Genomic DNA, 27,342 nt, shown 5'->3' on the forward strand with positions numbered 1-27,342 from the left:
TTTTGAAGAACCCAAATACTCCTGTAGCTTTTTATCCTTAGGAAGTTAAATAATCAATACACTGAATCTCCTCTTTAAACTCATTGTAGCTGTAAGACTAAGGTGCTGTGCTTTCATTCTGCAGTCATTTCAGGATGTGTTTTATAGTTTATGGAAGGTAATGCTATAAAGTGGATAGAAAAAAGCAAAGGGATCAGTTCAAATACAAACCTTTCTCCTTAGATATAATGTTTTGCGGAGAATAGTATGGTCTCCTGAAAGACAGCAAACTTGTGCTACTGCTCTCTGAAGTGCTGTCTACACTCTCTTTGAGTATAGAGGGGACTTCAGAGCTGCTCATCCGTGGTTTTTCAGGCTCTAATTTCAATAAAACCAGCAAAGCTCAGGAAGCATCATTGGCTATATAGTCATCCTGCTGTTTTGAGAATACTGTAAGCAGAAAATTAGGTTGACATAAAGTCAGACCATCAAACTTATGAGTTGTTGTTTCTGAAAAAGATGTAATCTGTTCTATGCTAACACTGTATTTTTTTTATTTTTACATATGTTCCATTATAAAACTGCAAGTATGCATATGGACTTCATTGTGTGCCTGCTGATTTTAAAAGCAATTTTGACATCTATCTGACAAACTTTTATTTGCTACTCTAAGGTCAACTGAAGTTCTTACTCACTGTGAGCAAATATCATCTACTATTCCTTAGGTAGCAATGCATAGATAATTTCTCTTAGGTGAATTAATTCATACTTGAAGTACTGAAGGTGTAGAACCTTCTCACATCTCACTTTAGATGTGTAAAAAATGGGGTGGGATTCAGTTTATGTAAATTGAGATGTATGCAATTAGATGACCAAATGAGAGCTGGATTGCTAAATTCTAAACCCATAGTTAATGGAGATCTAGAAAAGAATGTGGTGGCTTAAGCAAAGGTGTCCACTGGCATTTTTGTTTCATTGTGTTGTATGTGCCCTACAATTTCCAGTCCAGGTTGTCACAGATCTCTTTCAAGTCCTCTGCCATGTGTAACACATGCACAGAGCACACAGACATGACATCAACTCCTGAAGTTTAAACAACTGACTCTTACTCTTGTGAGTACAGGTGCTGGAGCCCAGAGAGCTATTTTTCTCAAAGAAGACACTTTAATACTGCTTCTTAGATATTTTAGGTGCCTCAAGGTATCCTGTTTGGACTCCAGCTGCCTCTTCAGAAGGGTAGGGTACTCCCATAGATACTGTACTGTACCTGTCAGCCATATGCAGGGGTCTTGCATAATCCAGGACATCCAAAATGGCACTAGACACCCTTACTTAGGTAAGTGGGTAGGTGAATTGTTCTCTGTTTCTGGCCAAAGCTTATCCTCCAGGCTCCCTCTGGAATCAGAAGCAGGCAGGCACTAGTTTGTAAGATGTATCTTAGACATCATGTAGGCTTTTTGTGCTTTGTTTTTTGGGTGTTTTTTTTTTTTTTTTCTGTTTTTGGTTTTGTTTTGTTTTTAAGATGGAAGGATTCATCTTTCTAGAAGGTGTCCATCATTCCCAAATGGCTATGAAGAGAGTCAAAGTATCTTGGTTAGTCTTGGAGTAGATGTAGCAAGACACAGAGAAATGTAACCTGTGTTTCCTATCATAAATGTAGCCTATATTTCCTGTCATAAACAGCTACTTTCTAAATACTTTGCAAACAGAATCTGAAAGTAACAGAATCTCAAAGTTACCTCATGCAGGAAGTAACTGCTTTGTGACATACTTTGCTTTGAAGATTCAGATGGAGAAATTAAATGAGTTGTACTAATAGAGTGATTGCATAATCATTTTTATTGCAAGCACAAGTTTTCTATCTAGAAGAAGATTCATGTGTGCACTGCTTGATCACGAATCACAAGAGTATAAAATAGAATGCTGATTTTTTTTCTTTTATATATTTTATAATTTGATGTGCGTAGGGAGAATAGTAGATCATGCTAAATAGTGCATAGAGACCATATAAATAATTTCATGTGTGTATATATGTTTACGTGTATGTTTGATAGATAATATAAGGGAAAAAAAGGAAGAAGAAGAAATAAATACTGCCCAAGCAGGGAAGCATCCATCTCCTAAGCCAGCATAGCCTCACAAAGCATGCTATCACTGTGCTGGTGATGAGCCAGCAGCCATCCACTAAGAGATGGCAGCAATGGTTACTGCTCCTGGAGGACAGTTTATCTTATATCTTAGCAGGTTACCTTCTCTCTAGTTGCCAGATGGCAACCAAAGCATCCTTCCTTCTAATCCTCTGTTTCAGCCCCATTCATTTTTCTTCCTCAGGACAGGACCCATGAACTCCCCCAGTCTGCCTCACTCTGTCTCTCCACTCCTGTCATGTTTCATAGTTCCCATTGACAGAGTGAGAGAAGTGCTAGTAGTAGACAGCATGATAGAAGAATAACTTCTGTTTGACCAGGGGAATTGATGACAGGCTTCTGCTTATCCACAGAGGAAAGCAGCTGCTGTGAAGGGGAAGAAATACCTGCTTATGTAGAGACAAGGAAGTAGTTAATGTTGCTGGGAGGTGGCAGTAGGCTTTTAGAAAGCCAACTCCAGCTGTCAGCATCAAATCATCTGGTCTTGGATGGCGAAATAGATACAATCTGTGACGACATAAATCTGGAATAACTGCATGTATTTCAGGGGACAAAAAGGGAATTGAAAATTATGTTTACAACTTAGAGGAATGGCCCTAAGAGAGGGTAGCCACAAACTGCTACATTTTGTAAGGAAGGTAGAGTCCACTATTTATAATGATACAGAATCGCCTAAGCAGCAGTGCAGAAAAAAAGAATACAGAGGTTTTACTGGACCAGAGTCTAAAGCCATCCAAGTTAATCCAGGTCATAGCTGCAATACAATTGAAAAAAGGTGCAGCTTACTCTTGAGTACATAAGTAGAAGTGTCATTCACAAGACATGGGGGTTTCTCTGTCCACCCTTAGTGACGGCTGTGGAGGAATGCTATGTCCTGTGTTTTCGTGCTGATTTTCAGGGAGATGGAAGTGAACAGGAGGCGTAAGGAAGGGAAACAAATGTTTCTAATTAAAATAATTAGAAAATGGGGCGTATGTTATGATGTTGAAGTAAATGGTTTTGTTTAGCACTGAAAAATGGGATGGAGAAGAGGACATTAATTTCCCAATATGTGGGAAGCTGGTGGCAAGAGAAGGATGAGCAGCTGCTCTTTAGAACCAATTGAAGTAAGACCTGAAGAAATTAATTAGTTGATTTCAGATTAGTTTTCAGCAGCTACAGTGTTGCAGCATCTCCTTTGTTGCAGGTTTTCAAGAAGAGACCAGAAAAATACCTCTTCCAATGTTGTTGCTCTTGTTTCTGGAGAAGCTGGGCTAGCTGGTGCTTTGTGAGCTTTTCCAGCACTGTATTTCTGTGAATCTGTGCTCTGATTTAATCCCTATTTTTGTCAGCCCCCCTGAGTTGTACACCCAAGTGTGTCTTGGTGTGGTTTCAGGTGTCACTGCTGGTCTCTTGATAATGCTGCAGAAGATGAAGAGTTTCCTATAGATCATTTATAATATACGCCAGTGTAACCAGGATATGCCATACCATGTGAGATGTCATAAGTTGCCAACATTATGTATCTATCTTCATCATGTTCTTGGTATCCCTGCACTGATTGCAACAGGCATTGCATGTATGTCTTTTCAAATATACTGGTCATTAAAAAAAAATACAAGAGTTGTAAAGTACGAGGTCAGGACTTCTGTGCATGTAACCTTCTGTGCATAAGGAAATTTTTAGTCTTGTCGACAACCTTTCACTGTGCCCACATAATGAAGAAGTACAGTAATTTAAGTTATACAGGAGTGGAAGATTTACAGAAGCTTTATGAATTTATACCTACTCCATGCCTAGCAATTTTTCCCATTCCTTTGAAGGCAGAGAACAGAGGAAGCAAAGAGTTATATTTATATGAAGGCTTCTATCCATGCACTGAGTGCTTATTCAGGTAATTTTATGTCTTTAGTCATACAGAAAGCTCAACAATATGCTAAAGGCATGGCAGACAACCTCATGTTTCTCAGAAGACAACATAGAGAGACACAGGTCCACCCAGCCAAGTGTCCTGACTCTCATAGTGGCTGGTAGGGAAGAATGCAATAAACGTGTTAATAGTTCTCCAGTGTACTCTTGAAGCCTCCCATGATTTGTGTCTTCAGACTTCCTGTATCTCAAGACTCTTTGAGAGAGTACTTTGTGTCACCAGAGCATTGGGATCATTTAGAAATGATACACTTTTCCCCACAATTTTCATTTTAATAGAGATGTGATTATATAAAGAATTTAAACTTGGGCAGTACCGAGTGCAATCCATTAATACTGAGGGGTAATAAAAACTTTCAGTGGGAGAGGTTGAGTAATATTTAGCTACCATTAGGGGTTTTAGCTTATCCAGGACAAACTTTCTTTTTTTCTCCCCTATGACACAGAGTCATAAAAAATAGCTGAGAGAAGAATCATTTCAAAAGGAAAGTTCATTTAATATTTGTAATTGAATTTCACAGCTCCTCATAACTACAGATATTGCAAGGAAAAAATCCCCAAGTCTAGGCATGTCTAATTCATTATTCACTATTACGGATTTGAGCCAATAATTTTGGCAAAATAATTTGTTCTCTCAGCAGTTAGGAACCAGTTACAGGTTGCTGTGATAATGTAACCTGCAATATGAATGTAATATTGCATACAGCAGAGAGGGAAGGTAAAACAGCTGTGCTGGGAGGTCTGCAGTTACACTGGATAATTGGCAGTTCAATAGCACTTAATGACTTTTTTTCTTTATACTAATATGAATGTTGAATTTTCATTAGTTCATGGGTATGTCTCCATGGCACAATACAGCACTCCGCAGAGATGCGAGAGGTACTTCTGGTGCAGTTAGTACAGCTTCTGGAAGCTGTAAAGTTATGTCATTACAGATCTCCATACAGCATTGTTGTATCAGTGGGAGTTAGGTCCTTGAATATGACTTGTTTCACAAGCTTTAAATAGGTTATCCAGCGTACGACCAGCATCCAGCCAGCGCTGATGATCGTCTCCCCTTAAAAGAGAGAAGTGCTTCTATAAGACGGATATTTTTGTTGTCAGGAAGGTATTTAAGACAGTAAGGATGACTGGCCCTCCAGAAGTGCCCGTCTTAGAAGTGCTAACAAGGTAAGGCATTGAGAAGACAATGAGAGGAGTTGGTTGACCTAGGGTAAATGAGCAGTTTTTAATTAATGTTGGAATGAATGAATTCCACGTATTGTTCCTCCTTAACCTGCTGGGGTGAATTCCACGTATTGTTCCTCCTTAACCTGCCTTTTCACAGGTAAATAGAAGAGTGTGCTGAATTGGTACACAGTTGATCTCTAGCAGCACTAAGTAATGTTACCCAGTAGGTTAATGCATGTAAAATTTTGTATGCGATTTGAATTATGGAAGGTTTTTTAGGTAGGCTTTTTGTGAGTCCTGATTCGAAACACATGTAGGACAGAGAAGATAACCTTTAAAAGCAAGCTCAAATCCATGTGATTAGAAATAGGTCATCCCTTGTTCTTTTAATTGAGATGTAAGATAGCCCTACTATTACACTCTGCTTGTCTGTTAACCCTAAAGTTACTTGAAAGGAACAGCTTCATTCCCTTGAGTCACACATAGTTATTTCCTCACCACAAGGGATATTTTAACATATCCCATTCAGGTGGTTACTTGCCCATAATAGGCCTAGCAATTGGGCTCATTGCCTAGTTATAATGTCAAATGTTGAGTTGTAATCCAATTCACACACCACATGAGCTTCACTGGGCAGGTCTTTGGGACTGAGCTGGTACAGAATCAGAGCTGAGAGCTTCCTCTTACAGCAGCTGAGCTTTGCTATTCAGGGAAGCTGAGCCCCTCTCACATTTTTCAGTGGGGAAATAGGTTGAAAGAGTCAGAAATTGAATCTTCCAGACTTAGAATGCTAAAATGTGAACTAGTGGAAACCATTTTTCTACTTAATCTGAAGTTATTTTGTAAGCATATAGCTATTTTTCTGGGTGGTTTCTGATGCCACTGTGCCTTTTAATATGCATAGAAATTTTGAAGTTGAAAATAATAGACAGTACAAACATGCATTTGAATTCTGAATTCTAAAATACACCAAGTCAAGATGGGATTACTGAGTAATGCAGTTAAGCCTTGTTATTCATTAAGGATCCAAGAGTTGAACTTAGACCCTTTTTTGTAATATAACACAATGACATGTCTGTATTTCTCTGCACCAGCAATGACTTGTTTTAGCTCCTGACATCTTAGGCTGTCCAGATAACAATACTTGGCTTTTCCAAGCATTTTCCAGTCATGTAAAATAGGCTATTTGGATGACAAAAACATCTTCCAAACTCACTGGAACTTCATATAGGACTTGGAAATAAGATATGACCCTCAGTTTTCTTTTCTAAAGGACCCATAAGCTATGCATCTGCTAGATTTAAGGATTGTGATGCTCCTGATGATCTGTAGAATGTCAAGATTTCTGTGCTTAGAGCATGGCACCTGAGCTCAGTCATGCACCAGTTGTATGTTAATCATTAGCATGGGTTCATCTCAGCATTTTCCTCGGTGATGCTTGGGTACTCTGGAGGTTAGCACATGCAGCATCCATTCCCAATAGGCAGCTAGAATGCAGCTACTTTTGCTGTGAAATGAGTTAATGTAGGTAGAAGCAAACTGTGCCGTGACACACTATGTCATACCACTTGTCCTATGGACCAGAAAGCTACCTGTCTCACTTTATTTGCTAGGCTAGGTATATCCAAAAAGTTCAACTTACTGCATCCAAGTGAAGTTATGTCATTATCTTTCCTAAAGGGAGAGCTGTGACTCTCCAGAGAGGATACATCCTATCTGATTGGCAGTACCTATATTAGAAGATAACTCGTAGAGGGCTTGTTTCTTTCCATTCTCTGTACGGGGAGCATGGCATGGGCAAAATGCCTGTCTGTTTTGCTCCTGGCAGTAGATGAAATGAATACTACCTGCCTGTCCTCTTGACTCTGCCCTGCTCTGAAAGCTCTTTGTTTCTCTAGAGAAAATAGGTGGACAAATATTCTCTGCACGTTGGGGAAACTGCTGTTGCAAACTTGCTTTTCAGGGATGAGCTCTCTCTCTTGGTCTTGCTTGGCTTCATAGCCATTGGCAGTGACTTCCCCCAAAGTTTGAAAGCTGCGTGTTAAGCTGCATCACAGAGCAGAAAGCTCTGGTAGTTCAGCAACGGCTACTGATGAAGAGAAGAAGGAGCTTGAGGTGGTGTCTGAGCCAGCTACACTGGGCAGTTAACATGCACTTAAATTGAGATGCAGATGTTGTTCATGACATTTTAGGTAGATTAGTTGTTCTGTGGAGGGCTTCCAGAGTTCTTCATGAAAACCAAAACTAAAGAAAGTACCAGAGTCCTCTAAGCAGCCTTTGTTAGGTACCTAGAATGTAGGTGCAAGTTAATTGCCTAGATGAGGTGGACTGGACTTCACCTCATGTGACAGAGAAAGCAAGTTGTCCTTGGGCAGTAAGACTTACGGAACATAAAGAGAAGTAGTTAGCAGTACTTGTGTGTTTGTGTGATGAATGAGAATTGAGTAATTAAGAGAAACTTTTTTTTCCTTTTAATAAAAAAATGGTGTCTCCTTTGGCATTTCTTCATTTTTTTTTTGCATTGAGTTAGCTTGGGAATAGATTAGCTATTTTTAAAATGTTGATTTTCTGTCTACTATTCTTCTTATAAACCCTCCCCCTTAAATGGGCAGGAAAAAAAAAAGAGGAATAAAAAGATGTGCAGTGAATTAGAAAATGCATTTATGATAGTTGATCAGCTTATCTTTCCAGTAGACCCACTTTAGTTGCATGCTCATGTATTATTAACCTTGCTGTAAAGTACTGCATCGAGTCTGATACTGTACGTCTTTCCCGGCATACCCATTTAGGTGATGTTAGGTGCCTTTTGAACTGGATGCTGATGTTATAATTTGGAAAGGAAAGCCAGAAGTTTGCATCAGTAAAATATTTTTTTTAATCTTTACATAAAAAAAATAAGAAACCTCTGAAGAAGACTCCTTTTGCTTACCTTCCTAAAGAAATAATGTAGCCTTAACACTCGTGGTGTTACCCCTTTCTTTAATTAGTCACATCTAAAAGGATCTCATTTATAGTCTTACCTTATATTCCTCTAATTTACCCACAGAGACACATGAATAATGTCATTTAGTAACCTGCTGGCACAAAGGTTTCTACATGTGAAAAGTGGTTTAACTGAAAAAAGAGTTATTCCACTCAAATGTAAGTATGCCTATTAATTTGACTGCTGGTGCTCACTGAACAGCTGTCGTTATGACAGAAGTCATAATCATTTGTTACTACTTTTCCCTAAAAGTTCCTGAATGATTTTTTTTTTTTTTTTTTAATAGCTGAAGAAAGTGACCAAATCTCATGAGGCTCCTGTAGGAATCTGTCTCAATTTTTCTTTGTCTTCTCTCTGGACTCTTGATTGTTCACAGCTATTGTTCCCCAAAGCAGGAGGCTTCATTTTTCTCATTGTTATCTTTCTAGTCTTTTTCCTAAGGTGCTTAGTCTATAAAATAAACCAACAAACCCAAGCCAAACAACGAACTGTTGGGGGAAAACCAGATGCCTCCCTCTCCCTGAAAACACTGCTGAATTAAGCTAAATACAAATGTAGCTTGCTATTTTCTGGCACAAAATTAGCTAGCCCTTCTGAGCTTGGCTGTAGCTGATGCTTGCTGCTACAAAGCATGGTAATAAATGAGTTTTAAAGTTCTTTACGACACTATATATTGTTTGATTGTAGCATTTACAGAGATATATTGAATGTCATCTGCACCTTGCTATATGTAGCATTGTTGAATCCTATGTGTGCCTTACACATTGATGCGTTATTGTGACCTCCTTCATGATAATAAAACCAAATCAAACCTGAAATTAAATGTTGCTATGAATCTGTACTTAATGGCAGATCACTTCTGAGGAATTCGATTAAGACACAGCAACAATGCAGTAACAGTGCTGAAAATTCAGAAGATGGATTTAGTTAATTGCTTCTAGAGGACACAAAATGAAACACTACCTTTCAGAGATGAGTGATAAATCTTCAGATATATGGAAATAATGGGTGTGAGGAACTGGCTAGATGTAATGATGATGAAGGCAATCAAAGGATGGAAGTGTCAGGGTTACTTTTCAATCTGTCATTGAATTGTGGTCATCTTTCACTGCAACCAGATTTTGTCCTAGCTTCTGCTGAGACAGCTAGTATATTTTCATCTTTTCCTCCCGGTTGTCTGTTGTTGAGTCTTCATGTCAATTACTTTTCAGTCATCTTTTTGTCAGCAGTATGATAATTTTTCATCAGTTCTTCAGCACAACCAGCCCATTGCCAGTTAGGCTTTCTCATATTTTTCAAGACACCCTTGCCTACAGCTGGCTACCCTACTCTGCTCAACACTCAGCTCCAAATCCTTTTCTGTGTCTCTTTTTCTACTAGTGTGGCATGGCTGCCAGTACAGGCATGTTAATTTGTTGAAAACAGAAAGGGCTTATTTTTAATGATATTGTTATGCTATGTCTTATTTGTTTATTTGACTTGAACAGCAGACTTCTGTGCTGTATAAATAAATATAAGAAAGGTCAAATTTTAAAAGACTTGAGGGACAAGACCTTTGCAAAAACATGTCCTCCAGTTTACTTCAACCTGTGCTTTTGCTGTAGTGAGCCATACTATAAACTGTGACTGTTTCTAATGGAGTTAGAGAACACAGGGAAGGAAGATGGGGGAGAGGGGAACTGTTCAATTTTTAGATTACTGTAAGATTGTAGTGAAGTGAAAGTTCAATTTTATTTGGTTATCATTGCTCAGCATGTTCATTGTTTTTCACAAAAACCATTGGTAAATACACAGTTACTTAGAAGGAGCTGTAGTCTCCATGTGATCAAAAACATGTATTCAATATTCCTCCAAGACACTTATTCATGGACTGAAAAAACTCCAGGGGAGATTATTCTAATTACATCATATCAGGCTTCTGAGGAACCCATTTCCCTTCCCCTTCTCCTTTCCTTCCTAAATATAGGGTCAAATTTGGCTATTATATGCAGTGATGCATTTTCAGTGGTGTCAAAGAGAAGAGGTTTCATTCCATCCTCTGTCAGCTGTCACACAGACTGGCAAAAGCAAAGCAATTCCAGCACTAATACCAATATTCTGACTGTCAGCTTGTCCCATTGTGTCTTCATAGGATGGCACAAAAGCTACAGACATGCAGCTCTTCATGCCAAGGCCAGAGTATTTAAACAGCTAGTTACCGTAGCCTAAATTTTTAGGTGCTTTGAAGGGAGAGAAGTGTCCATGCCTTCCATCCTGTTTATATTCCCTGAAAAACTAGGAATACATTGTGAGTATTGGAGAGTGTGTTAAAAGCAACAGAAGAATTATATGCATTTACAAGACTAAATTCCAAAAATACTTTGACTCTTAATTTCTTTGGAAAACTGCTTTTCAGACATTAATTCTGTTGATCGTCCCATGATTTGTACAAATTTCAGGTCTTGTTCTACCCTCTCCTTGTTTCTAAAAGCAGCAAAGCACACAGCAGAGCTGTGGCTGGTATTCAGCTCAACATCTTCATACAGATGCAAATGGTCTTACTTACTCCTTAGCTTTCCAAGAATTGGCTAGAGCTCTCACATGCTGATGTGTTGGTAAACCTTGCAGTTGTGCATTAATCACTCTTGGGCTTATCTTTGTTGTTGTTAATTAAGTCTTCTCTTTAGTGGCCAACAACTGTAATGTCAGTCATGATTCCTGCTGATACATAGTCTAGCGTTGCGCTGTACATTTTGTGTACAAAAAGGCTTTTTTAATCCAGAGGTCTAGAAAATAACCTGATACTTTTCTAGAGTCTACCTGTTGGCTGTTGTCTCAGTGCAAGAGAGTAAGAAGCTGAGGATTCCCTTTGGGCACGATGTTAGAAATTCCTCCTTGGAGCTAATACACCTTTTCTGTCTAGCTTATCAGGATGAACAGAGGGCAGAATCTGTCTGCAACAGGGTCTGTTTGACACTTACATGACTTGGCCAGCATTGCGTTTCTGTAGTCATTGCTCTGCTGCTGTTCATGCTGGGAGCTGGCTCCGTCTGGCCAGTTTGAGATCAGAGGAATGAGAAGGTGGTTTAAGACAACTTCCAGATTTCCCCTTCAGCTGCTCTGACTGTAAGCTCTACCTGATGAAGGTCTGATCACTGCATTTTCAGAGCAATGTTTTCTTAGTTCTTTTCTAGCAAAACTCCCAGTGAAAAATAGCAGAAATCTGAATAAAAAAGTTTGTTCAACTCAGTGTATAGGATCTACCAGAAAGTCCAACACCATTTTTTTCTTGGTTTCCCTTCATGGATATAAACAAACTAACTAGAGCATTAGACACTGATAAAAGGAAGAAAAAAAAAGTTTTATTCATTATTCAATAATCTCCAGAGGCTCAGCATCATTTACAGTTAGTGTACATCCCAAAGAAATATTTAGAGACTTGACAGTTCAACAGTTACTGCCAGACTATGAAGAAATATCCCAAGGAACCAAACCAAATTTGACCTGCATTCGTGTGCTTGTGTGCCTGTGTCTGAGTTTCTTATACTGTCCCACCATGACCTTCAGCTCATTCTCTAGACTTACACAAAAAAGGAAGGGACGCACACACAGACATTGCTGCCAATAGGCTACTTCATTACAGTTCTGGAAAGTGTTCCTGAGTGCTGCAGGTCCAACCAACCTTACCAATAAATTCTTGGAGTGCTTCATGGGGTGGCTTTGGACCCTGCCAGCTGATGCTTCCTCAGAGGCTTCCCAGGCACTGTTCAGAAGCCTGCACAGGCTGAAGACACTTCTGATGCCCAGCTACCATACAGCCACCCCTTTTTGGAGGGTGAAGAAGCCTAATAGTACAGACTAGATATGTTCTTCCCACATGGTCTTAGTGCCAGAGTATATGTTTAATATTCTAGTCATAGTTAATTCACTAGTAGAGACATAGTCATGCAGTCTCTGAGAAATTTATACATTGACCTGTAGGCCTAATAAATTCAGCTTTTTTTTTTTTTGTACCAGATGTACTGGCTGTTCTGCATTGAGATCAACAAGCCCCAGACCCATAGCTGGTGCTGCCCTGGCAGGTTGTCCCCTTTGGGTGTGGTGGCCACCTCTGTGGTCACCATCACCCTACCCTTTTCCTCCTTGACACCATTAGAGCCTTTCTGTGATGCAAACTTTCCTTCCACTTTTTGTTGTAGCACTCTAAAGAATTATTTGATGTTCAGTGCATGAGAGATGAGGGAGAAAATGTCAATGAAGTTAAGACAGATAAAAATTTGTTTGATGTGTACTGATCAAACCAGGTAATTTTTAATTTTTTTTTTCAAGTGCTACATAGAATTATTTTGCAGGCTTTATGTTAACAGAAGTGGGAAACTGTCTATTTTGGAAAGATGTCAGTGGAGAATGAAGCCGACTGACAACTCCATTTCTAGCAGCAATCTGTAAGATTACCATTAAAAAATGTCTTCTCCATACTGAGCTGATCAGGCTTATCTGTGTATTCTGCAGGCTGACCTTTGAACTGCTCATAGGGTCCAGAGGGTCTGATCCTGCCCACATGTATCTCTTTTCTATTGAAAAGCCTGACAAGCGAGATGTGGGTGGAGGGTAGTTTACAAAACCAAGGTCCGATACTGTATGTCTGTAAGGGAGCTGCTTACCAGAATGCCATGTTAACCAAGCATTTAAAATAATTGTGGAAATAGCTTTCATTGGTAGGTCTCAAAGTTCCTTCTAAAGGAGCTAAACAGGAGTTAAAAGGTGTGGGGCCACAGATGAGAGAAGAACCATGTCCTACATCCTTCAGCAGACCAGTGACAGACCCTCCTTTCCTGAGATGTGGTCCAGTTTTCGGTGACGAAGGCTGGTACTGTGCAGCCCAGTAGGTGCAGACCTGCAGAATGCAGCTGGGTGGCCAATGTCCACATTAAATCCTAGGTGTTTGTTTTGTAGAAGTAGTTCTGGTTTGGTTTGGTGGGTTGCATAACAATTTATAGTTAGAGCTATGGTGTCCTTGTAGAAAGCACCTCTGGTTTGGGCACAACCAAATGGAGTAAAGCTGACATGCTCTCAAAACAGCTTTGCAATGTGAACCAAGGTATAGTAAGAGAGAACAGTTGGCAGATTCACTTCAAAAGCATGTTCCCATTTTGAAGTACAGTGCTAATATAGATAGCTCAAGCCATACTGACTGCCACTTTTAGAATGAATTGTCATTTCGTTTTGGGACACTGAAGCACGTCTCCATCTGATGTGTTATTTATTCATCACTTAATTAGCAACTAGTTGTAAAGTGATATCTTCATCTTTGTTCTCATCTGTGCTATTGCCACTACTTCTTGTGAGAAGCAGCGGTAAAGGGGTGTAAGAATTGTTGTATCAGATCATACCAAATGTCTTGTAGCCCAGTATACATCTGACTGGGACTAATATCAGATGTTTAATAAGTAACACAAAAAAGTGATACTTCCCTGGAAAAATCTCCCAGCCTCCACGATTTTCAATCCAGGAATACTGCAGTTGGTTGCAGTTGGTTTCTTAATGATTAAGCTAAAGGACATTAAAATAAATTATTGCACTTACTTAGCTAATATGTGCCTAGATAAAGGATATATCTATATATAGTTTTTGGCTACGTTTTTCCTTGTAGGTCATACTTTCTGCAGTATTTTGTTATAATTCACATCATCATCATCGTTAGTTGTGCTTGTTAAATCCCCAGAGCTGTCCAGTGTTATCACTGAAATTGCAGTGAAATCTAACTCCTTTCACTCACGCAGATTTCTGGAAGTTGCTTGCTTTCATTGTTTCCTCTGAGTGCCAGAAAACTTCAGTGTACAAACAGTATGAAGCAGTGTGTGTCTGCCTGCAACTGTAAGGGGAAAAACTGCATATTCTCCGCTAAATATCTGGACTTTTCTAGTCTGTGTATCTCAGAGCAGCAGCTCTTTTGCTTTAAATTGCACTAGTCCTTAAAAATCTTTCTGAAGTAATGTTTGAGTTACGCTATTGGGAATTCAAGAAGAGAAAATCTGAATGTCTGTGGATAGTCAGTTGTGGATTAATTTATGTTCGAGATTGCTTTTCCTCAAGCTCCTTTTGCCTACAATACTGAGTTCGGCAGTATAAGGTACAGGAGTTTGTAATCCACGAAATGAGAGTTTCTAATTACTTCAGTGAACTTTAAAAAAAGAAACTGTAGTACATTTTGAAAGATGTTAAAATGTATATTTTTTAATGCAGAGTAAGAATTGAGAGTTCTTTCAAGAACTGGTGACTCCTCCCTTTCCAAAAATATAAAGCTTCACAACGAAGTAGTTGTGAAATCCAGGACAGAAAATTGGATTGCATCTCTTTAAAGGGACAGCATAGTTTTTACTTGCATCATAAACAGGTGGAGAACAGGATATTTTTCCTGTGTTCAGAGTATTCTTGAGGTATAGATCCCTTATTCAGGAGTTGGTGATGAGTTTCCAGGTGTCTCAGATTAGGCATAATTTGTGGTTCTTTGTACAAACAGAACTTTGACTGAGATACAGTCTTAATTGTGCAGTAGGTACTTTCCTACATTCTTCACCTCAGCATCTTCTTCACTGTTATCTACCCTGTAATTGGCATAGAGATTTCCAGATAAGTCAATCATTGCAGCATCAGGTATGCTGAAAAACAAGAGGAGAATGGAGAGCGGGCAGACAAAGGAAGAAGCTGATCCTCACAATAGTTTTCTCGGTCTGTAGTGGTGCTGCAGATTGATCAAATTATTTTCTAGTGGGTTATTTCAAGGTCTTCCAAGACTATTTTGATGGAATGACCAGGTGGGGCAAGAGGAGTCACAAGTGCCTGTATGTTCTCCATCCCTCCTTAAACCACAGCTGTGGGTTGTCAGACTTGAATGTGGATTCTTGCCACAATCAAATGGGCAGACAGCAGACTCACGGTGCTTTTCATGGAATCAGAGCTGTTATTCTTGAAGGGTATCTGAAGTACCCCTGTAGAAGCCTTCCAAAAGTCATACTGAGTGTAGGAGAGGATATCAGGCAGTAGACTTATTGAGATGCACAGTCTTCTCCTGAGGCTACTCCCAGGTAAGCCATCGATTGAGCTGTGTGGGAACCAGACTGTATATTTAATGGAAATTTTATTATTTACATATTTGTTTTGGCCTAGAATCAGCAAACCCCTAAAATTTAAATATTTTCAATAGAACATTTAAAAAAAATTTTCTTGGGAGCAGTCAAAACATTTTTTATTGTAGTGCTGATTTTTTTTTTTCTTCAATGTAGTGCTAATTTATCATGCAACTATAGTGAAATATTTACTGAAATATTGCAACAAACATTGATTTTCTTCAAACAGGTTTTTTCCTAAATGACATTTTGTCAAAATCAATATATTCTGGCAGATGAAATATAATTTTGATGCCACACTACTTTTTAGCAATGTGTAAACAACTGTAGCGCTATTGGAATCTGCTCATCATGGTGCTGAGCAAAGTGCAAATGCGCAAGTAACAAAACTGGTGTCTTTGTGCCTGCTGAATCTTTCTAGTACACGTGGGAAAATAAAGACTTCAAATAGCCTTTATTTACTTACTACCATGTAGGATCAGTAACAGAGCTACCTCCAGGAATGCAGAAGTATATTGAAGCGTGAGCTTTCAAGTTCTTATTTTCTCTGCTATTTTAGACAGCACAGGTTAACACTACTGTTTTAGCATGTGATGATCACACCTTTGCTTTGTAACTACATTCTGTGTCATGCTCTAACAAATCTCTGCTTGAAATTAATTTATTACATAGGTACACTTGGTCATTTATTTGTTTGTTTCTTTGTTAGTCTTTTTTCCGAAGAAGCTTCTGTGGAGCAGGTTAGTCTTTCACAGTGGGATCCAGTTGCATCAAATACTTTCAGAGAAGTAAATATTTACATACCTATTAAAATATTTCTCTTAGAATTTATAGTTACAATCAATTCTGAGTCATTAACCTCAAAAGATAGGGTATAAATGTACCCTATCAGGCACACCTTTATGATCTTTTGTAAATTTACATACACTCAACAAAAGGCTGCTAATTTTACAGTATTATTTGCTCTATTATATTAGCTGAATGAATATATAGGTCAATATTTGGTCCTCAGTCTGGACAGGGACAGATGTGAAGGGATGTTACTGTCTTTTGCCTGAGAAATTCTAGGTGGGAGGTGTAGTGCGGTTGTAGCAGCCAGTGAGCTAACTGTGTATCCTTAAACACACAGTAAGGTGGATGAACTGAAATGGAGCCTGACTACGTGTGATTTTCTACACTGGGAATGTGAAAGTCTTTAGCTGATGCATGCTTAGGTTGCGCTATTAATTCCTAGGTAATACGACAGGTATCACAAAAATCACAGAAACCCCTAGACTCTCAGGACAGACTTATTAGTGGGGCCATACTGGGATAATTTCATACTCCTTAAGATCCTGCTGTCATGCCTACAGTCCAAGCTCAGGAAAATAGTTCCAGGTGCACACAGTGATGTGGCATTTGTAAAGACCATGTCATTGTGTTGGAGTGATTACTACTGGAAGAGCAAGTCAGCATTAGAAATTACTCTAAATTAGAGACTGAATCTCCTGTTTGATGCATAATTCGCCCATTTCTGTCGATAATAGATTTAGTGAGCTTTTTTACACTTTAACCATGGCAGAGTATGTGATATATGTGTATCAAATATGTATATTTTATATCCTCAGTAACATACGTGGCTACATGTATTAGTGAATTATAGTGAGGAGGACAGTAAATCGTAATTGAAACTGAAAGGCTTTCTTGAAGTTGAACCATTTTCAGCACCATCTTCCAATGAGGGTGCTTGTAGCAAGCACTGAGCTGCCTTCATTCCAGAACCTTATGAACTGCTGCAGAAAGTTTTTTTCCTCTTTTTGGTGCTGACACATAACACACGTCTCAGACACTGGCCCCCTTCCTCTGTCATGCACCAGATACAGGCGACAAACTAATTTCTTATCTGAAATAATTCCATTGCCCAACACATGTGCCTCTATCCACAATGCCTCACTTCTGAAATCAGTAATACTGTGGCATTTTATATTAATTGGGAATTAGGTTTTGTTTAAGATGTTGTGTATCTCACTCTTGTAGGGTAAAGTCCTTCCCAAATCTTCATTCGCGAAGCCAAGCCATCATCGTCATCTGAAATACCTTTATTAGTTATATATATGGGGAAAAGAATGTTTAAAGTGAGCGGAATGACAATTGCAAGACATCTTAGAATCAACATTTTAAAAATATGTTGATTTTGGAATCATTTCACAGAAGAATGCAGTAAAACCGGCAGGCAAAAATCCCAACTTCAAAAATGTCTCTGTAGTAGCTACTAAAAATATTTTAGCATAAAAAATGAGTTCTTACAATTTTAACTGTCTTAACTGATGTATTAGACCTCCAGTACTGTATGCATGTTAGCATAAGAATAAATGTAAAAATGTAATATGTAAAATGCAATAGTTCAGACAAGCTCATAATTATTTATTACTTGTTGATCCCTTAATAGAACATTAGTCATCTGAGTTTTCATTTTATTTTTCTTCAAGATATCTCACCATTTTAGAAATAAAAATTGACAGACTTTAAAAATTCTACATAAATGTGTCCTGGCCTGTTATTTAATTTTTCAAAATGACATTTTGCTTTTTGTTCAGATCGTGTTTCTGCTTGAACAGTTCATACACATTTTTGTAGTGTCTGAACTGCTCCTGCTTGTAAGGTAGGTGTTTGCCTCCAAGGTACAGTCCTGTATTGCACTCAGTCTTCTACAAATCCAGTTAACATTTTAGAGAGGTAAAATCATCAATAATTCTATGTTCTTAAAGAGGAGTAAGCAAAATAAATGAACACTAAATGTTATATTGTTTCACTCAACACTGTTTATTGTTCCTGTGCATTAAAGAGTACTGTTTTAAAGAGTATTCTTTCAGACCAGTAGTGCTAGTAAAAGTAACTCCTGTTTTCATTCCCATTGCGATCATTTTTCTTCCAAGTACTTAACTGGATAAGATTATCGTGTAAAAAAAGTTGTTTACTTACATATGTATTTAGTTTTCCCAGAGTTGTTGGGGATTTCTTAATAATAAATTGAATGACTACAAGCAAAATGTAGAAAAGTAGCACGAAAAAAAAAAGACCTGCAAAAAACCCCAACTTTCTTTCATGCAATTTCACTATTATTTTTAAAGTTTTGAAAACCAGCTGTAGACTTTTACTTATTAACATGTTGCAGTTAAAACTCTAAGATATACTCTCCGTTGTTTTTACTGCAAAGCCTGATAAAAAGTAATAACAATTCTAAGCATCTCCCTTCTGTCAGTTGTTTTAAATGGTCTTTCATGCTTGGAGAACTCATAATAAATTTCTAATGCTCATGTCAATGAAGTTTATTTCATTGCACTTTCACTGCAGTGACACATAGTGCATACCATAGCACAACAGAGTGGCCACTGGAGGAAAAACCCTCTAAATAAGATGTGAGTGACTTCCAACTCCCACAGAAATGCAAAATATCTCTGGAGGCTCTAAGTTTTCTGCTTTAATGTAGAAAACCTGCCTTGATTCCAGTAATAAATTCCTAATCCCTCCGTTGTCATCTGTTAGAAGTGTGGATGATTTCTGACTAGAATTCTTCATCTTGGCTTAAATGTTTTTATCATATTCTTGAGTGGAAGTATGAGCAAATGCAGCTTAACCTTTTGGGGATAGAAGCTATTTTAAAATACAGAGTTTTTGTGCTATTTTTACTATTTTCTGTATTGTGAAGAAGCAGAGAAATAAAAGAGTCGGGGAAAAAGATAAATTATTCTTCCTTCAATCCTAAATCTACTGCTTCCATCCGAAATTAGATAGAGCTTGAAATACTTACTGTCCCCCCAGAGGCATTAGATTAAACCAAATGGAGATTACTTAACTCTCCCAGTTAATGCATTTGAGAAATTGCAGGAGGAGCCGGTTGCTCTGGTGGTGTGTGAGTGTTGAAGTAGTGAAGGACTGCTCCCGTGCTCCTGGAGCCTTCTGTGAGGACACTCCATGGGTCTGGGTACTAGTGCCACTCTCCACAGGCTAGGGGATGGTGCAGCGCATGTGGTCTTTTAACCTCTTTTCCCTCTTGCTGACAACACTGAACCTTGTACGTGCTTCAAAGAGAGATTGGCAACTGCAAAGGGAAGGAACAAATACAAGAAACATCATGTATGCTGTTGGTCAGCGTTGGCAGTATTCTCTTCTCTGTTGAAACACACTTAGCCTCTGAAGGGGTGCAGCCTGAAGGCCCCCAGTTTGTAATCTGGCAGCAGGAAGTTTCCTTTCAGTTCATCTGTTGAAGACCACCTTGGAAATGATGGCATCCTGGCTATTCCAGGCTATGCAGGAGTCCTTCCTACTTTGTTTATAGTGGCATTAAGGCAGAGCAGTGTAAAAGGGATGGAGAACAAGGGGAGAGAACCTTGCCAGGGTTGCTCAAATTGGAAACCATATTTTAAGGCATAGGTTCAGCATCTCTGTGATGCACACTGTGGCCAGCAGAGTTAAAGGCACTCCTGATGTTAAATGGTTTCCAAATAAAAGTGGATAAATATGCTTTTCTGACTTGGTGTTGTAATTGGGGAAGAAATGCTCTTTAAAGGATTTATTTGTGGAAAAGTTTAATAGGTACAGTTTCAAGATTCATAGTCCATTTAAAAATACAATTTGACAAATGACCTTATGCTTTCAGATAAACAGTAAAATACTTTATGATGAAAGCGTTAGTTTTCCCTTTGATTGTTCTCATACATGGCTTGTTCAAGTGCAACATCATTCTTACACAGAAGATTTTGCCGTTTTGTTTTATTCCATGTAATCATTTTACATTTTTAATTTTAAAACCGTAATAAACATTTTGTAGGAAGATCAGAAATGAAAGTGAAAATAATTGCTAATAATTAATTAGAAATTATTTACTTCTCAATGAAGGGATGGCAAATGGACTTAAGATGTAAATGATATCACAAGAACAGTTTCTGTGATCACCTGATAAACTCTAAATTAACACCCTAATCCTGAGATAGTCTCTGCTTGTAGTGCGCAGATACTGAAAAGAGTAAGAGCAGTTCAGAGACATTACAGAGACATAATATACACGTACCATAAAAATAATGTATATGGTTATGGTTAAGAAAAAACATGAAGGAGAGGTGGTCTGTAGGATATATTAGGCCGTTGGGGAGATTTACAGTTAAGTAGTGGAAATCTCAATTTTTAAACTGCATACCAATAGGCTCAGGAAGAAGCAGGATCAGTCAGTATCTTTTGCCATGTCCAAGTAAACAAAAAAAACCCCACAATCCCACTTCATTCAGCAGAAATTTTCATATTTGTTTTTTGTTCTTTCAGCCCTTGTGAGATAGTCCCCCTCATCCTCTTTTCCTGTGCACCTCCGTTTGGAAGCTTTGTGTGTGAGGGTTTGCAGGTGAAGCAGGGTGTCATCTGCACTTCTGGCTGGCTTTGGCTTCAAGGCTGAGGCATCAGTAAATTTAACCTGTTTATTAAAATTTGGAGTGAAATAAAATGAATAACAGCAGACACTTTAAAAAAGAAACTTTGGGAGGGATCTGAAGCCTTAGGGTGCTCAGTTCAGCAGAAGCTGGGGGAGGAAATGGTTTGCAGAGTGGTTTTGTGGACAGAATCATGGAATGATAGAATGGCTAGGGTTGGAAAGGACCTTAAGATCATGTAGTTCCACCCCCCCACCCGCCTTGGGCAGGGACACTTCCCGTTAGTCCAAGTTGCTCAAAGTGCCATCCAGCCTGGTCTTGAACACAGCTTCCTAGGGCACCCTATTCCAATGCCTCACCACCCTCACAGTACAGAACTTCTTCCTTATTATCTAACCTGAACTTCTCCTTTTTAAGTTTAAACCCATTGCTTCTTGTCCTGTCACTACAGTCCCTGATGAAGAGTCCCTTTCCAGTATCCTTGTAAGCCCCCTTCAGATACTGGAAGGCTGCTATGAGGTCTCCACGCAACCTTCTCTTCTCCAGGCTGAACAGCCCCAATTTTCTCAACCTGGCTTTGTATGCAAGGTGCTGTAGCCCCCTTGTCATCCTTGTTGCCCTCTGGACTTGTTCCAACAGCTCCATGTCCTTTTTATGTTGAGGACACCAGAACTGCACACAATACTCCAGGTGAGGTCTCACAAGAGCAGAGTAGAGGGGCAGGATCACCTCCTTTGACCTGCTGGTCACACTTGGATGCTTGTTAGTACCAGTGTGTTTGGAGTCTGGAGGGGATTCAAATCTTTTTATTTTCTAAACACACCTTTTAAGCTTGAATAATATAATTTGGATGTACCTTCCTCATTTGAGTAAAACACTTTTCTTCAATGCCGCTGTGATCCTTAGCACTGCCAAATGATGGAGAGTGTAGGAGTGTTAGGGTTGGGCAAGGGTTATCTGGCAGAAGATGCAGTGCTGAGCTAGAGGGTGGCAGTACTCTGTTTTATGGCCAGATGCCAGATGCAAAATCTAATGATGGCTATTGCATCTTGAAACTGATTACAAAGCTGAATTGTATTAGTGCTTGTCAGATATAAAACCGATTTGTAAGGTATTTTGTTGTTTTATGGGTTTTGAGCAGTGAGAATTCATTTTTTAAAGGTTTGTTTGTTTTTGTTTGGGTTTTTTTTTCTGCAGCTGTTAAGGGCTGGAAGCTTCTAGAAAACCTGAAGTTCTGTAATTTATATGACTCCAGAGCTAGAGTTTGTTTCCTGTACCTTTCTTTTTTTATGCTGAGCTCCTGCATAGAGGTGTGTACCTCTGAACAGAAGTTCTCTACTCCAGAAGACTGTATGCCCATAAGCATGTAAATAGGGTAAGAAATCAGAGGGAAGTAGTCAGGACTGAGGAGCAGAATTGCAGGGATGAACTTGGAACATTTCATCATACATAAAATATGAAAGGGAAAAAAAGGAAAAAAAAAGTTTTAAAAGTCGCAGGAGTTTGATAGGGTTTATTTTTTCCCTGAATTTTGAGTGAAAGCAACATTATTTTTGATTCTTTTCTCATGAGGCTGTGCTTTTAAAAGTCTTTATGCAGGGTCTTACAAAGTCCTTCTTGATGTGAATTTGGAATAATGTAAGTTATAACAGTTGTAAGTTGTAAGTAAGTTGTAACAGCTTCTTTCATTTATGTTGTAAGAAGCATGTTATACAGGCTCTGTAAAGTATGTAGTAGCTAATTTTCTTTTGCATATAATGCAAAGTTAATTTTTCCCTTCTGGTAGGGGGTAGAAAGATTTGATTATAGAAGTGGATAGTCCTTAATTTTGTAGCAGTTTTACTTACCAGCTAAGTGCCTGGAGCATTCAGAAGGAATTTCTACCTGTGTATCTTACAATAATCTGGTCTAAAAATGTTGGAGAAGGAAAGGATCCAAATCATCTGAAAGATAAAATGAACTTATTATTCTTCCTTCCAGTGAGACCTCACTGGCCAGACAGCTCTGAAGCTCAGCCATTTTATTTTAATTTTCTGACAATTCATAGAGAACGGCAACAAGACAGCTTGCATTGAAATCTCTTGAACCATATATTATTGAGAAAACACAACAAACAGTACTCCCACTGTTTAGTATTTTTATAGGCAGTTGTGATGTCTGCATGGTGTTTCTTAAGAGTACGGACAGCGTAGTTTAGCATCTCATTCATTAACCTTCAGCCTGTCTACAATGTGGCAGCCTTTGGTTTGAAGACGTCTTTTGTTATAATTGCGAATTTTATTATATGTGCAATAGGCTCCATTTTTTTCAGACAATGAAACCAGATTATGAACCAATAAATGCCTATGGCATGCATATTTAAAGTCAGTGCTTACGCTTCAGTGGGCCCTTCAGCGTTGGTCCACTTAGTGAACTGCTATCTTTTTAACTAACTCAATGTGCATATATTGAAGATATTTGAAATGATAAAATATGCAATGAAACTGGGTTGGAAGTTTCAATCCTACTATATATGTTAATCACAAATATTACTCATTTTAGGTTACTTGGATAACAGCTAAAATGTAATTAAATTGAATCAGGGTTGCAAGGCATGTTTAGGAAAAACTGTTGTATAATGAAAAGGGAGAACAAATGTGACCTGGGTTGTCTGACACTTTGAGCTTGAGTATTAGTTTACTCGCACTACTTCAAACCATTTTTTTGATGTCTGTCTCCATTTCTTTGAAAAATAAGGGGTGGAATGGTAGCTGCTGGAAACCCGGGAAAGATCGTGCTTAGTGTTTGCAAAGGTTTCAGTCTGTATGGAAAGCTGCTGCCAAACCACTTCAAAGCCTGATAGATTCTAGCATATTGAATTAAGGTAATTGATTGTATCTGGGACAAATTCTTTGATTCAGAGAAAGTAGGAAAAAAGTATTTTAGACTTTATGACATTCTACATATTAAGATGGTCGAGCTGCTGAAGTTTCTCACAGTGATCAGAGTATACAACTAAGCTGTTTTTGCATTTTAGGGAGAACTTGAACACAGGCCTCAATGCTTCATTTTTAAAGTAAAATGAAACTTTTTTACTTTTCCTGGTCCTTTCAGTACTACTGTGCACTTTCAAGGGCTGTATCACAAGTTCCACTTCAGGTTTTCACATGCCAAGGTGACCAAACCCACTTAAGAAAACATCAACCTGAATTACTCATGCTCACAACTACAAAGCATTGAGGTATCTTGAGGAGAAGCTGCAAGTAAATAAACACATTAAAGCCAACATTTAGTGCAGAAGTATACTAGAAATGCAACGTAAATAGTTTACTTTGATGATAGTGAATGTTTTAGATAAAAGAACAAAAAGAATATTACTGCATACAGGGTTCAAGAACAGTTATACTGATAAAAATACTATTTTCTCATTCCCATTTCCCTGATGACAATACCTGTCATAACTTATGATTTTAATAATGTTGCAGTTGGATTAAATGTGGCAAATATTTCACCTGGGTCTTAAGTACAAAACTCCTTCTGCCCTCTATTATCCTAGTGAGATGTGTAGTAGGCTTTTATTGAAGGACTGCTTTGACTTACCCTGTTTATGCCAGGCTGGAATTTTGATTAGTTAAGATGAAAATGTCTTCTTTTCCTACTTTGCCGTTGTAAAGAGTATGTAAAATAAAGACCAAGTGCTTTGAGCTGTACAGATGATTTGATAATGTTTGTACTCCTTTTAGCAATGTTGAGATATGGTGCCATTGTTGTATCCTCATAAAATGTAATTAGGTATTGAATATTTGCTTTCAGAAATGTTCAGCCTGAGCTGCCTTTTTTCAAGAAGTCTGACAGTAGGCTGTGAAATGGAGCATACTCAGTTCTCCCACTGCATTACATCCCACAATATTTTCTTCCAGAAATGTTTAGTAATGTCTTAGTGTTTAGGTAACAGATGTTATTTACTTTGCTGCATACTGCAGGTGAGAGGCATCAAACCACTTACCTATGTTCTTCAAAATATGTTTAAGTTCCTAGCTCTATCCGGTTTAGGAGGATGATGGCCGAAGTGATAACGCTTGCCAAAATAGAGTGAGTGATGAAAAAAATTGTGGTAAACCTTGGAAGTTCCTGGCTGCCAATTCTATGTGCAATCCATCCACTATCTTGCTGTGCTAGACATCTCAAAGCTCTTTTAAAACTTTCTGTAATTATAAAAAAGTCCAATAATTTACTTCTCAGGTGAAATATGGCTACCTAGCTCCATAGGATATAGTTTACCACCTCTGCCTTCTTGCATCATCCACTTTCACCAGAATACTTGTCTGTTATTTCTGGAGTGCAGTTTTTCTGCTTTTTTGTTTCTCCATTTTCCTCCCTGTTGGTAAAATGTGAGAGTGTTTTTCTCCTAGAATTTTTCAGACTTCCCTGTTCAGAAGAAGGCAATGATAGAATAGTGTTCCTGAAAATACCCCACATTCAAAAACAAAATTTGGAGGCGAATAGCTTGCGCTGCGCTTGCAGCCATCCACTTCAGTGGCTGCAAACCACTTCAATACGGTGATTTCCTCAAGTCACCCAAACCAAAATTGGTTGGAGCAGACTGTGCTTCTCCATGAAGTTTAATCTTATTAGGATTGGCAATTCCAAGGGTGTATTGAAACACGCAATGGCTGAGCTTATTGGAGTGCTGGTGTTGCAATCCTTATACAGCCATTGTGTTTTCAGGTCTTGTCTACTACTGCTGTGCCATGATGCACTCCTGTTGCTGCACCATAGGCATGAGAGACATCTGTGGGACCTTTTAACTGTCTGTTCTCATTTGTATGGTGTATTTGTTGGTTTACTGAATCCTGCTGTGTATCACCTACCACATAGAAAAACCTCGCAACAATCAGAAAACCTGCAAGAGAATTAGAAAATCATAGAAAATTAGAAATTAGAACACCATAGAAAAGCCTGCAAGAGAGAAAACAATTTCTCTCTTGCACTCAATCAGATTACTTTTGAATGCAGATGTGCTCCAGCATTGCTCATAACTTGAATACATAGCAATGCAGTAGTTTGCATATAGACACTAAAATGGCCTTATCAAGAAGATCTTGATTTGCCAAATTTCATCTGTCAGCTTTCTCTGTCTGTCCAAATGGATGTTAAAGACACACGCTGGCACACAATCAGGAGATAAATGTGGGATCATTTTAGTCCTGAAGCTGATAGGGAGGTACCTACCTAAAATACGTCAGACAGTTTGCACTGTATGTGAGGCCTTATATTCTGGAAATGACTGGGGTTTTGTCCATTGGCTTGTCCATGTCAGATGCATTTTAGCTCATATCAAAAATAAGTCTGAAGGGCTGATGGTTCCATCCTATGGTAAAAAAAAATCAGAAGTGAGTTCCTGAGATTTTGGAGAAGGCACTGTTTATGGCATTCCACTGTTACCTGAGCAGGCATTGCTTGTATTTATACTGCTGCTGTGTGTGCCTTCTACAAGCACTGAAGCAATTTAAGTTTTGCCCATAGAAATGCTTTGGGCATAAGAACATTAAGCTTGCAAACTGGAAGTCATGCCTTTTACATAAGGATTAGTTGTACAGTAGGAAAAACACTGTCTTTACCAGTTTTCAACTGATTAACCTTAATTTAAGAGGCTGTTTCTGCCCTTCTAATGCCACTGGTTAGTAGCTTACTCTTAGTTCTCATAGTGGATGGAATTGTGACTCCATCAAATCCTGCCATCATAAGGTATGGCTTTCAGAATTTTTATGGTACTTATGTGGTCGCAGTCTCTGTTCCTATGCTTATAAATCTGTGGTGTTTACTTAAATGCAGCCAGTATTTCACCTGTTTAAAGAGCAAAGGACTTCACCATGTCTTATATGCAACATGATTGAAGTGAGGAGGGTGTGATCAGTAAGGAGTTAAATAATTTAACCCTCAGGGTTAGGGCTGCACAGAACACAGTTCAGGCTGAAATTATTCAAATATTTGTTAATCTTGCTTAATTGCTGTGTCTCATGAAAGGTGTCCCCTTCCCCCCCGTGAGACACAGAACTCCAAAATCCTGAAAACATCTTCACAGCAGAATGTCAGCAGGATAAATTAGCTTAGACAGACAGTCCTATAACTGCAGCTATAGCCATGGAGTAATCTTCAAACAACCTGTCTGGGCTTTCTTTAGAGATTATTTTTGTATTGTTTATCCTCACACATTATATTGTGCTACATTGGGAAACCCCAGCTTCTTTTAAAGCATTCATCTGATACAAATAATAGTTTTCCATTCTATAAACACTTCTCCTAATCTTGTTTGGTTTGTCAGGCTGGTCTGTATAATTTGGGAAACAAATCTATATTAGCAAATGTTTCCATTAGGTTTTCTCAGCCAGTCCACAGGTGGAAAAACACTGGGTGAACTGTAAGCAATGATGTTTGTTTAATGACTCCTTGCTGCCGAGAGTGCCCATGTGGCAGTAAATGAGTCAAGATGATGAGATGCACAGACACCTGTACAGATTTATGTGTAATGAACAATTCTTGAAGAACATTTTGTGATGCATGAGCCAATGGGTGCTGCTTCATCCTTCACCTTGTACACTGTTCCTGCTCAAGAACATGCCTGGAGCTGGGGAACTTCTCTGGTTACCCAGCAAAGAGGTAAAATC

General features: G+C 38.6%; 1 protein-coding gene across 3 annotated transcripts in view; it reads left to right on the forward strand.

Annotated features, from left to right (window-relative positions):
- The window catches only part of GABRB3 (gamma-aminobutyric acid type A receptor subunit beta3), a 203,686-nt gene that overhangs the window by 92,971 nt on the left and 83,373 nt on the right, over positions 1-27,342 (forward strand). The gene's annotated exons all lie outside the window — the stretch shown is intronic.

This window comes from Lathamus discolor, chromosome 4 (genome assembly GCF_037157495.1).
Source record: "Lathamus discolor isolate bLatDis1 chromosome 4, bLatDis1.hap1, whole genome shotgun sequence".
In the NCBI taxonomy this organism is placed as follows: domain Eukaryota; kingdom Metazoa; phylum Chordata; class Aves; order Psittaciformes; family Psittacidae; genus Lathamus; species Lathamus discolor.